This window comes from Peromyscus maniculatus, chromosome 4, assembly GCF_049852395.1.
Source record: "Peromyscus maniculatus bairdii isolate BWxNUB_F1_BW_parent chromosome 4, HU_Pman_BW_mat_3.1, whole genome shotgun sequence".
Classification (NCBI taxonomy): Eukaryota; Metazoa; Chordata; class Mammalia; order Rodentia; family Cricetidae; genus Peromyscus; species Peromyscus maniculatus.
Window position 1 is genome coordinate 91,865,879 of NC_134855.1, and position 8,553 is coordinate 91,874,431.

Below are 8,553 nucleotides of genomic sequence, written 5' to 3' on the forward strand. Positions count from 1 at the left end.
TTCATCTTGGAAGACTGAAGCCTGAGATCACTCTCCTAGAGAGAAGCCTGAGATCACTCTCCTTAAGAGCTCCCCTACCTACTGAGATTAGCTGACCCATCTCATCCTAGTTAGGGCTGTGTATTGTGTATAACAATGCGCTGAGTTTATGGGCTGTTGCTGGTACATCTCCATCTGAATTCACAGCCCCAGGTTTACATTACTTGTGTCTGTCATTTCTTCATTCTTCATCATCCCAGTCAGCTCAAGAACAAAGCCACATGGGCCATGACACCGAAGTAGCTTAAACAGGGCAGAGAAAATAAGCTCTTTAGCCCAGATACCTTTATCATAAACAGTCACCAGTTGAAACTGGAGGCTGAGGAAGGTGTGGACAGTGTCAGGTCATACCTTGTGCTTTGGCAGGGTGGAGTTGAAGCTTCTTGGTATCAAAAGGAACTTCTGAGCTCTGGTAAGCCTCAGCAGAAATAAGAGACAGTGTGTAAGTAGCACACCAGCAGACCAAGAAGGCAAGTGTAAGTAGTGAACAAATTACACTGTCTTACAGAGCAGGGAGTTAAAGGTTCATAATCTGTGAGGCTCCTGACCCCATGTGCCATAAAATTGCTATGTTTCATGGCAAACCACCCATACCACATGCATTTTTATATTCAGAAGACACCTAGAAGAAGATCCCAAGAGCAAGGCAGCAGAAGACTATGAAATCACCACGTTTCATCCAGAGAGACAAAGCACTAAATAAAGGGACTCCAAATGGTTGCTTTGGACTAGTTTTAAACTAGATCAGTCCTAAATTATTTTTCCCTTTGCTATTCAGCATTCAGGGACTCTAAGGACATCTGTCTTACATATCTCAAACTACCAATCTTCAGTGTTCACTTATCTGGTAAAAAAAAAGGGGGGGGGAGTATCGAAGAATGTGTATAGTTGGTTCTAAATTGAGGATTTATACAAATCTCTAATAAAAATATTTGGGAAACAATGACATCTGCATTGAACATGTGCAGATATTTTTTCTTGTCATTACTCTAAACAACATAGTATAAATAACCATTTGTATAACATTCCTAATATATTCCGTATTTCAAGTAATCTAGGAGTGACTTGAAGCACATGAGTGGTTGTATATAGGTTACATGAAAACATTCCATCATTTACATAAGGAACTAGAGCATCCATGGTCTTTAGATCCCTTATACATAATGAATCTGGTCCTATGGACAGTGGGGAACAAGTATGAATCACTGATTACATACACCACCACTGGGTCAAAGCAGAGCAGCCCTTACAAACTTCTTACCATTTTAGTATAGTGAAGAAAGAGAGGGCTTTCTGCCTCAGACAGATCTACATTTGGACTTGGCTCTTCTTCCTCCCTATGGGCATTTGGGTGAATTAACTCACTTCTTTGAGGCATGGCAGTCTGCAAATGGATTTAATGAATCCCAAAGGACTACTCTGAAATTAACTGGCATCTCAATGCAGAGTGCCCTGGGTAGGGCTTGTTACAGCACTAGAATATAGCAACAAATGCTCAAGCAAACATCAGTTTCTTTTCTCATACCAAGGAATATGACCACTGATCAACAAATGATAAACTGTTTCCCAAGTTGGCTTAGTGTTTGGTGGAATACCCAAACTAAAGTATTGCCATTTAAAGAAGACATATTAACTTTATTTTAATTTTAGTTGCATTTATAGCTTACATACAGGATGTCATTATGAATCTTCATCTGTAACTAGATAAGGCTAATGGTCCAAAACCAGTTGTATGGTTAGTGCTAATGATGAATCCTAAACCACAGGTTCTGTGTCTGGGAAGGGAACACTGGTCATTTGGCTCACGCACTTGATTCTGCATGTCTCTATCACATGGAGAGAGCATGAGGTAGTCCTTAAATTTGACCCTTCAAATGCATCTACTCTCCATGTTGTGGTTGGGGTATGACCAAAGGACAAGGGATTCTGAGTAGAATAGCCAAGTCCTTAGGGTCATTCAGATGCCCTGATGACTCAGCCAGGATGGGCTTGAAGGGTGACATCTACTTGAAGCTGTGCTGGGGGCATGTTCAAAGGGAGCCATTCTTTTCTAGAAGATATGATATATCTTGAATGACTGAATTGGGCAACAAGCATGTGAGAGAAATTCTGCCATATCTTGTTGATTGAGAAAGCAGGCCAACAAATCCCTTTTGTTTCAACTGGTCTAAGCAACTCAAAGAGAAAGAAAGGGCTATTGGATAGTTGAGAGAAACAGATTCAATATATTGTATATTAAACTTTTAAATTTATTTTTATTATTTTATATGTTTGGATGCTTTTTCCTGAATGTATGTCTGTGTGCCATGCATGTGCCTGGTGCCGATAGAGACCAGAAGAAAGTACTGGATTCCCTGGAACTGGAGTTATAGATGGTCTTAAGCTGCCACATGGGCACTGATAATCAAACCTGGTTTCTCTGGAAGAATAGCCAAGGCTCTTAACACTGAGCCATCTTTCTAGCCTCTAAATTGTATGTTTTTAATTACTTTTGCATTTTGTATTCTGTCTACTATAAAATTTGTCTACTATAAAAATATGATAATAAAATAATGGGCTTGCTTTCTTATGGGCTGTATTTTATATACTCTAAAAGGTGAACTGTGTGAGATAGGGCTGCTGTGAGTGAGGAAGGAAGCGAGGAGTGAATACCTCCATCCCATTCTGTTTCATTATGGAGAGAGCAAAACCAGAAATTGCATGATTTGGGGATCTGAGCTCAGTGGTTGAACACTTCAAGTAGAATATGCTTGGGTTTACTCAGCTTTTATTCCCACTTAGGTGTCCTGAGTTCTTCCTACTCATAGAGTTAATGTGCCTTGGTTTCCTTCTGTGCTGTGGCTGTCCATAGTGCTGCAGAGAGGATACACAGGAGATGATCCGTACTCCATCATCCCCTGCAGAGGATAATCTTATTCTCTTGGAGACATGAGTGGATGCTTTTAACCTCAGGGAATTTGTTGGGTGCAGAAGTACCTGTAGTCTGTTGGGAGGCCAGAACAAAAGAGATACAGAATTTGAAAGCATAGGACAGGACAGAAGGAACACACAGAAAGTTGTTAGTTTGTGCATGCTACAAGCACTACGTATGCATCACGTACTTCTGACTTGCTGTATTTATTTCTTGTGGCAAATAAATGAAAAATGAAGTCATAGGGTAGATGCTATGATTAAACAGGATAATATGCATAAAACTACTTAATACAATACATGTTACTGGTCAAGTGTTCAACAAAATCAGCTCCTATTGCCATGATTTAAATAGTATTAATTCCATATATTCTTGTTCCTTTTTTGAGAGTCCCTGTATCTGGGCTTCTGGCTAGTGGAAATCAGGATGCTGTGTCCTTTCAAGGTCACAGATAGGATAACAATACTTCCATATAAGATCCTTTCCTAACCCATCACTCAGGATCTTAACTGAGGGGCCCAATGAGGTCTCCAAGTTTTATCTGGTCTGTGTGTCCCCAGCTTTCAATTTCAAAGAGAATGTGATGATTTATTCATTTCCTTAGGGATCCAAATGCTAGCTGAATGCTACCATTGAGAAATGAGACTATTCCCTCCTCTTGAAGTGGAGTTGTGAGAACGGGGAGGGCCAGAGTGGTTCTTGAAAGGCTACCCAGTGGGGTAGAAGGGAGACATGGCCCTTACACTCTTGTCACATGAAGTCTGTGTAGAGCAAGTTCTGCAGTCAAGAGTGAGAAGGCGCAGGCTGGAGAGCTGATGCAAACTTTATATTTAGAAATGTGTTTTCCTGATTTTCTTCCTTAGCCAGAAGTGGACAGTATGCTAGTGAGCTGGCTGACTGCAAAGGAGGGGGACCACCTGAACCCTACGCTTCTCTCTGCAATCTACAGCAGTCAAAGGGTGCCACTCTGGACAGAAAATGGAGTGTCTCTCTGCTGTTTATTATTATTTCTTGAAAGTTTTGAACAACATGGCAAAAGATCTGACAAGAAGGTTTTGCTCCAGATGCACAGAATTTCCTAGAAGAAATAAGAGTGAAAACGCTTCCCGGCCATCTGTCCTGATCTCACACTGCACTTTCAGAATTTCTCTCTGGTTCTCATCCTGCAGAGGCACATCCTGACAGACTGCAGACAAGTCTCTCTGCAACTAAATCAAAAGGCAACAAGAGAATCACTCAAAATAGGGCTGGGCAGGACCGAGGACTGAAGGAGCAAGAACGAGATGCTAATTCTACCCAACCAACAGCTCAGGAGGTACAGAGAGAAAAAAAGAGGAAAAGTAAATGACCTACTAACAGTGTTTCATCTTGGTCTATTTTCAGAAGCTTGTAGAATTTAAAACAAGATGCTTTGAAAATACAGAATGTACTTTAATAAAAAATAGACTACTGGCTGGTTATCGTGTACCCATCTAGCACAATCCCTATTTTTCAGAGGCAAAAGGTTAACAGCACAGATGAACTAAACCCTCACATACCCAAAACAAAGATTTCATTTGCTCTTTAGCCTTATTTTCCCCCAACCCCTCCAACCACACTGTAAGGAAGGAAACCACGTCAATTTAAATTTTAGCACCTCTTCTTTCTGTATGTTTGAATTTCAGCATGTCTTCTTCCTGTATGTTTAATGAGTTCATGAATAACTATTAGCAACAAGGAAAGGGAGGATCACAGAGGTCTGGCAAATAGTGTCCATTGGTGGAGTAAAACATTCCAGAGAGAGAGAGGCAGAGAGACAGAGAGACAGAGAGACAGAGACAGAGACACAGAGAGACAGAGAGACAGACAGAGAGTTCTGAAAGGATCTACTAAGTGATTCAGAATTGACTAGTACCTTATCAAATGCACCACAAACCCTTTAGTGTGATAGTGGGGAATTCAGGGAATTCATGGAACATGCACAGAGACAGAAGCCACCAAGGGACAACTGCATTGATTCCTCATAGAAGACAATGAAAATCACCAGGAAGTGTTATTTCTTCCCAGATGATTTTCCTGTGCTGTCAGTGAGAGCCTGAGACACTTTGGGTTGATTTTTTCCCTTAAAATCTTACAGTAAATGACTCTGACCCTAACTCCCTTTGTTTTTTTCTACTGCTGTTCACTCTTTTCTAGGATAGAAAAACAGCAACCAATTCAGGAAAAGGTAACAAGGAGGAGAACGTGGTTAAGGAAGCTGGATGGCTTCTCCTCTCACACCTTCTTGCAGTTATTTTTATTTCACATCATCAGAGTTTGCAGAATGAATGTAGACTCTTCAGGATATTTTCAAAATAGACACTTTTTTTCTACCAACCATTACAATTCAACTATGAACCATTTCCCCCCTGGAAATCAATACACGTGTATTTCAGGTCCTTGTCCAAGGATGATGTTTGTTAAATAATCATACCAAGTTCCTTGCTGTATAGGCAGGTTCTGTCTCCTGATTTCAATAAAAAGGGTGCATGCTTTTCTTATTCCAAAAGATAGTTATTCTGCAATAGACAAAAGAAAATGATTTGTAATAGGGAAACAGAAAATCATTGTTTCTTCTGGGCTGGCACTTTGTCTAGAGTTTATCTTTAAAGGGTGAATTGGTGGTTTGTACCTTCCTGACTTTTTCCTTTGGCCTCACACATGTCATTCCTTTTCTGTAAAAAAAAAAAAAAGAATATGTTGTGACAAGCCACAAAAAGAATATAACTGATCCATGGCAAGAGTATTTTAGAACACCTCCCCTTGCCTCATTAGTTGTAAAGGCAAAGATAACTTCTGCTTTTAAAGATGAGAGTGAGGTCAAAGCATAGAGAAGTCTTTTTTACCCATTTGGAATAAAGGTAAGATATTCATTAGTAAGGGAACTTGAAAACATTCAATAAAGCATTGATTTCAATTTTTGGTGTTTTGTTGTATACTTTATAAATATGCTAGTGAAGGTCAATAAGATATCATCTTATCAAAAATATCATCCACAAGTTGGAGACGGTTGCCCAGGTTGACCTTGAGTTTTTGGTCCTCCTGCCCTCTTCCAAGGCTGCAACACCAGGCTTCATTTTTAATGAAAATATTCAGTTGTGGTTTTTTCCTTTTCAGAACCAGCTATTTACAGCTGAGGTTTCCCACCCACTATTATTTACAGCCTGATTCATAGATTTGAACTGGACTAGAGGACTTATTGTGTGCAAGACCCTTGACTCTCCTGTGTTTGCCCTCTATCTAGAAACTCACCCTTTACCAAGTATACAAAATAGAGCTGAGGTTCCTTCTCACTAGAGTATTGAATCAGGGTTCATGGTAAATAACAGCTCAAGTCATATTTTGTCTTCTTAGTAGTCCAAGCAAAATAAATGATTCCATAGATTTACCAGTTTGTATTAAATACTATAGAACATAAAATTACATTAGATAAGTCATTCGTATCATCTGCTGCCTAGGGTGATATAAATCTATTTTAAATGTTTCTGTGATTTAAATCAAAGGACTAGTGAAAAACTAAACCAAAGCATATCTAGAGAATTCAGTTTGATAACTCTTAGGCTTCACAACTTACATTGAGATCAAGATACAAGTTGGTATATCACTGTGTTGTAAGATGATTACATTAACTTGTGAAAGGAAGGCATACATGTGGGTGGGAGGGCGGGATGTGTCAGGGACACTAGCATCTCTGGTCTGGAATGAAACCACACAGAACACAGATGTGCTTCTCTAGCTTCATCCTGTTAACTTGACTTGGGTTTATTGTATCTTTTTTTTCTTTCTCTAGAACATTGTCTGAAATGGTGATTGCTCATTAATGTCTTAGATTTATGGATCTACTATATTCTAGAAAGCCTCTTTTCATGCTGAAATCCAAACATTGTCTAGATCTCTTCTTCCTGTTGTTGTTAGAAGAAGAAAATATGAGAGATACTTGTGGTCTTCATATATAACAATATCCACCAAATAATTGCATGAAAACTTATTTACCATGCATAGTTTTTTCTCTAGTAAGCCATCTCTTTGGGAATGAAAAGGCTGAGAAGTTTTCACAAGGAACACATGCTCTTTCTCATTCTTTGTTGTGTTTGTCTATTTGCTTTCTACCCAGCATCTGGGGGAATGATTATTACTTCCATTTTGTGTTTCTTCCTCCCCACTTTGACATCTTATTTCAGCTGTTTTCTACTTTCTAAACCCATAAAGCTTACAAATTCAATCTTCTCTGGTACTATTTGAGGTCACAAATTAAATACTTTGTCAACAACTCTCTACACTTAAAAATAGTAAAAGAGAATTAACAGACATCTGGAAGGGAGTTCTATACCTTGCCAAAAAAATCAGGCTTTTCTCAAAGTAACTCCAGATTCAGGGATGAAATTTTAATATAGAACCAGCCAAATGTATTTCCTTTACATGTCTTCAATATTGATAAGAGGGCTAAAGTTTCCTCCATTGTTTATTTGCATCTATGCATGGTTATGGACTCAGAGCCAGCACAAGGAGCCGTCTGCTTGCACACATCCAGAAGGCAAGCCTACTGTGCAGACATTGCAGCTGCTAGGATTTTCCTTTTATGATGATTTCTCATTCTTCATTACAGAGTCAGATTTTTAGACTTCTAGAAAGTTCTGTGACTGAATCACACAGCCACAGATGACAGGACATGTGTGTTCCTGCTCAGGACTGAATTGACCATCACACTGCCTGCTGGTGACCTTCCATGGCCATTAATTGCTTAGCATGAGGTGCTAAGGATGATGGGAAACTCCAGTGGAGAGCCACCTGCTTCTAGGTTAGAAGCTGAGCCATCAAGGCTTTGCAAGCCTTTTGGTGGAGAGCCTTTTATGGCTCTCAGGGTAGAAGATACATTCAGAGTGACCCTGAAAGTGAAGCAATTGGTAGAAGACAAGACAGAATCAATGGAAGCTGAAACATCACTGAAAGGGTTATTGAGCATTGGGAATATGTATTTTTATCTTAATGGTGTAGTAGCTGGCATGGAATAGATGCATAAACATTGCTGAGTGAATTATTGGATGAATTTAAATGAATAATATTTACCAGTCAACATAGCAACGTGCCTTCCTTATTGCACAGAGGTGATCTTTTGAGATAATCCATCCAGTTAACAAGCTCTACTGAGCACCCCTTTTGGCAGTTAGCACTTGATCTGTCATTACCAGATCATTTATACTCATTACCCTGATATGATTGGGCATAGAATGTAAGCTCCATGGAAACAGCAAGCTTGCCTCGCCTGTTGTTACTTCCTTTTCAGTACCTACAACACAGGAAGGGGCCTCAAAACACACACCAGCTTGACTCTCCTGAAAGATATATTGTCTGACTTGGAAATACCTCCAAATGATTTCTTGAGTAAAACTCCATTGATGTGGGAAGAGGTGGCTCTTTATTGGGGCTTGGGATCTCCTCCTGCCACCTGTCACTTATCCATGTGGCCAGATTTGGACTGACTCTATTCTAGGTCCCATGCTGAGCCTGCATTCTTCAGTTCATTCAATAAAAAATCATATACAAATTCCAGAGGATTTTTGAAAGTCAAGTTTTCACAATATAGA

At 39.6% G+C, this 8,553-nt stretch overlaps 1 long non-coding RNA gene across 1 annotated transcript in view; it reads left to right on the forward strand.

The window, feature by feature from the left end:
* Nucleotides 1-5,647, forward strand: part of LOC121828779 (uncharacterized) — a 38,791-nt gene extending 33,144 nt beyond the window's left edge. The window contains exon 3 of the long non-coding RNA XR_013050645.1: nucleotides 3,814-5,647. This is a non-coding gene — a long non-coding RNA (uncharacterized LOC121828779). The remainder of the gene's footprint in view (nucleotides 1-3,813) is intronic.
* The last annotated feature ends 2,906 nt before the right edge of the window (nucleotides 5,648-8,553 follow it).